The sequence below is a fragment of the Haematobia irritans genome, chromosome 1, assembly GCF_050003625.1.
Source record: "Haematobia irritans isolate KBUSLIRL chromosome 1, ASM5000362v1, whole genome shotgun sequence".
NCBI lineage: Eukaryota > Metazoa > Arthropoda > Insecta > Diptera > Muscidae > Haematobia > Haematobia irritans.
In genome coordinates, this window is record NC_134397.1 from 177,816,813 (window position 1) to 177,822,106 (window position 5,294).

Here is a 5,294-nt window from a genome sequence, read left to right on the forward strand (position 1 = left end):
TTAAACTGCACAAAATTAAATGTAATAAAAGTTATTGAAGCATTGAAAATTGGTATACAATTTGTTGTAGTCATTGAACAATTGGGGGGAAAATAAAACAAAAAGGGTTATGGGTCAAATAAAGCTACTCTATTGCCCTCCATCATTTAAATGTGAGTAAATGCCGCAATGTTATAAGCTCGTGAGCTGAACGTATCGCGATAACGGATGCAACACATATTGAAAATTTATCTTGGACTAAAGCTTCTGAAGTTCCAAACAAGTGCAAGAGCTCATAGATGCACAAATAATCTAGACTGAAAAAAACCAGAAGTTACTTTGCTTGCACGAAAGTACCCAGTTAGAGCCATTCCAAATTGATGGGAAATCATTCCACATTGAGCAAACAAAATGATAGTGTTTACTTGTCAAAGAGTTTAGCTGAATATCGATTGCCACTCCCGGCTCGTATTCATCGACTGTGGGGTCACAATAAATTTCGAATAATATCGGGAAAATGTCCTAAAGACAGTATTGCAGTCCTGAGCCATTGTTGCCAGAAGTAGGGGCAATTCCCTACATGTAGGTTTTATTTTAATATTTAGCGACATAGGGGCAGAATGTAGGGACTTTTTCACTCAACACAATTTTTAATAATTCTTACATTTGGTGGCTCTGGAAGAGATCAAATTGAGTTTCTAAATTAGACAAATAGGGTGGCAGAATTATACCAAAAATGGTAGATTTTTTAATGTTTGCTAGATTGGTAGAATTACCCAGCAAAAACTCTCATTACCCGGTAATCTTGTAGGTAAGCCTATTTAAAAATTAATAACCACTTATTAATTGGCATCCATTCGAATTACATTTACATACACATGTCCTAGAAGGAAAGTACTTCTCCCCAGGCATACTTTCGGCCATAAAATAAGTAGTGCATTTAAAGCATATAATCACCTAATATGTAATGACTTATTCGTAGATACACCAAAGCTTGCAAAATAGCCACTTATTGTCTCAGGCAACCAAATCTCGAAAATATTGATTTCTATCGCCGATTACAATGGATCAAAATATGGCGAGTGATGCTGTAATAGGAGAACTACTTGAATAGAAACGAATATTGTATAAATAAACAAAAAAATTAGTAAATAATCTAAATAAGTTGCAAATTAATTTCACACATAAAATAGAAATAAATGTAGGTTGTTTAAGGGAGTTGGATTCGTGAATTACGTTATAATATATCCAATAGCCAATTCACATAAGGTTCAAAATCTACTAAAAGTGGATTTTAAGTCTCTTTTTTATAAGGCAAATGGCATTTGAAATTTAGTTTAAGCGCATTTTGGAAATGTAATGTAAATGAGGTATAAGAAAGCATTTATTTAAAACATAATATGATAATGTCATTAAACACAATTATTATGAAATGTTTGTGATAAAAATTTCTTAATGGAAAAATTTTCAGAATTACCGTTACATTACATATTCTTTTTGATTTTTTATGTAAGTGCTCGATTATGTGAATAATTATACCTAATGGTACCATCATTTATTCTATTTTATTAATTCGTTAACTACAACTGCATAAAATTTGAGAATAACAATTCGAAAATTACCGAAAAGTATTTATTTTCGTCATTACAAGTTAGTCATTATAACTCGCCGCAATGTAATGCAACGTGTAATGACAGCTTTACTCCTGGTAATGTCAATTGTAATGAGATGTGGTTACCTAATTTTTGCTGGGTATTGACGTTTTGGTAGATTTAGTCAAACATTCCTTTCCAACTAAGAGGTACTTCAGAAAAAATTCACAATATATTCTATAGAAATAAAATTTTTGACAAAATTTTCTAGAGAAATAAAATTTTGACAAAATTTTCTATAATAATAATATGTTGACAAAATTTTATCTAGAAATAAAATTTTGACAACATTTTCTATAGCAATAGTTTTTTGACAAAATTTTATATAGAAATAAATTTTTGACAAAATTTTATATAGAAATAAATTTTTGCCAAAATTTTCTATAGAAATAAATTTTTGACAAAATTTTCTATAGAAATAATTTTTTGAAATTTTTCTATAGAAATAAATTTTTGAAAAAATTTTCTATAGAAATCAAATTTTGACGAAATTTTCGATAGAGATATAATTTTCTATAGAAATAAAATTTTGACAAAATTTTCTATAGAAATAAAATTTTGACAAGACTTTCGATAGAGAAAAATTTTCTATAGAAATAAAATTTTGACAAAATTTTCTATAGAAATAAAATTTTGATAAAATTTTCTATAGAAATAAAATGTTGACAAAATTGTTTATAGAAATAAAATTAAGACAAAATATTCAATAGAAATAAAATGTTGCTAAAATTTTCAATAGAAATAAAATTTTTCTAAAATTTTCTATAGAACTCAAATTTTGACAAATTTTTCTATAGAAATAAATTTTTCAGAAAACTTTCTATAGAAACAAACTTTTCACAAAATTTTCTATAGAAATTAATTTTTGACAAAATTTTCGATAGAAATAAATTTTTGACAAAATTTTCGATAGAATTAAAATTTTGTTAAAATTTTCTATAGAAATAAATTTTTGACAAAATTTTCTATAGAAATAAAATTTTGACAAAATTTTCTATAGAAATAAAATTTTGACAAAATTTTCTTAAGAAATAAAACTTTGACATAAATTTTAACAAAACTTTCTATAGGAAAAAAAATGTCTAAGTTTTCTATAGAAATAAAATTTTGACAAACCGTTCTACAGAAATAAAATATTGACAAATATAAAAATCTAAAAATAAAATATTGACAAAATTTTCTATAGAAATAAACTTTTGACAAAATTTTCTATAGAAATAAAATTTTGACAAAATTTTCTATAGAAATAAAATTTTGACAAAATTTTCTATAGAAATAAAATTTTGACAAAATTTTCTATAGAAATTCAAATTTTGATCAAATTTTCTATAGAAATAAAATTTTGACAAAATTTTCTATAGAAATAAAATTTTGACAAAATTTTCGATAAAAAATAAAATTTTACTAAAATTTTCTATAGAAATCAAATTTTGAAAAAATTTTTTATAGAAATAAAATTTTGACAAAATTTTTCTATAGAAATAATATTTTGAAAAATTGTCTATAGAAATAAAATTAAAACAAAATTTTCAATTGAAATAAATTTTTCAGAAAACTTTCTATAGAAATAAACTTTTCACAAAATTTTCTACAGAAATTAATTTTTGACAAAATTTTCGATAGAAATAAATTTTTGACAAAATTTTCGATAGAAATAAACTTTAGACAAAATTTTCTATAGAAATAAAATTTTGACCAAATTTTCTATAGAAATACAATTTTGACAAAATTTTCTTTAGAAATAAAATTTTGACATAAATTTTAACAAAACTTTCTATAGAAAAAAAATTGTCTAAATTTTCTATAGAAATAAAATTGTAACAAACCGTTGTATAGAAATAAAATATTGACAAATATTAAAACAAAATATTGACAAAATTTTCAATAGAAATAAAATTTTGAAAAATCTTTCTATAGAAATAAAATTTTGACGAAATTTTCGATAGAGATAAAATTTTCTATAGAAATAAAATTTTGGCAAACTTTTCTATAGAAATAAAATTTTGACAAAATTTTCTATAGAAATACAATTTTGACAAATTTTTCTATACAAATAAAATTTTGACAAAATTTGTTATAGAAATCATATTTTGACAAAATTTTCTATAGAAATAAAATTTTGACAAAATTTTCTACAGAAATAAAATTTTGTCAAAATTTTCTAAAGAAATACAATTTTGACAAAATTTTCTATAGAAATAAACTATTGACAAAATTTTCTATAGAAACAAATTGTTGACAAAATTTTCTATAGAAATAAAATTGTGACAAAATTTTCTATAGAAACAAAATTTTGACAAAATTTTCTATAGAAATACAATTTTGATCAAATTTTCTATAGAAATAAAATTTTGACAAAATTTTCTATAGAAATAAAATGTTGACAAAATTTTCTATAGAAATAAAATTTTGACAAAATTTTCAATGCTATATGGGAGCCACCGTGGTGCAATGGTTAGCATGCCCGCCTTGCATACACAAGGTCGTGGGTTCGATTCCTGCTTCGACCGAACACCAAAAAATTTTTCAGCGGTGGATTATCCCACCTCAGTAATGCTGGTGACATTTCTGAGGGGTTCAAAGCTTCTCTAAGTGGTTGCACTGCAATGTGGAACGCCGTTCGGACTCGGCTATAAAAAGGAGGTCCCTTGTCATTGAGCTTAACATGGAATCGGACAGCACTCAGTGATAAGAGAGAAGTTCACCTATGTGGTATCGCAATGGACTGTATAGTCTAAGTGAGCCTGATACATCAAGCTGTCACCTAACCTAACCTTCTATAGAAATAACATATTCACAAAATTTTCTATGGAAATAAAATTTTGAAAAAAAAATTCGATAGAAATAAAATGTTGACAAAATTTTCTATACAAATAAAATTTTGACAAAATTTGTTATAGAAATCATATTTTGACAAAATTTTCTATAGAAATAAAATTTTGACAACATTTTCTATGGAAATAAAATTTTGACAAAATTTTCTATGGAAATAAAATTTTTACAAAATTTTCTATAGAAATAAAATTTTGACAAAATTTTATATAGAAATAAAATTTTGACAAAATTTTCTATAGAAATAGCATTTTGACAAAATTTTCTATAGAAATAAAATTTTTGTTTTTTATTGTTGGTTTGTACTTCATTCATATTTGTTGTTTTGATCTCAGCGTCCATCCAACCATCTTGCAGTCTATAGGGTTTTGACCAAATAAATTTGACAAACATTCTTTTCGTCTGTTGGTTAAGCTACTCTTGTAGTTTAGTCAACGCAATGGTTTTAAAGCTGAGATAAAAAACAAATAAAATTTTGACAAAATTTTTTTTAGAAATAAAATTTGGACAAAATTTTCTATAGAAATAAAATTTTGACAAAATTTTCTATTTTTTGCAAAATTTTCTATAGAAATAAAATATTGACAAAATTTTCTATAGAAATAAAATTTTAACAATATTTTCTATAGAAATAAAATTTTTACAAATTTTTCTCTAGAAATAAAATTTTGACAAAACTTTGTATAGAAATAAACTTTGACAAAACTTTCTATAAAAATAAAATTTTGACAAAATTTTCTATAGAAATAACATTTTGACAAAATTTACTACAGAAATAAAATTTTAACAATATTTTCTATAGAAATAAAATTTTTACAAAATTTTCTCTAG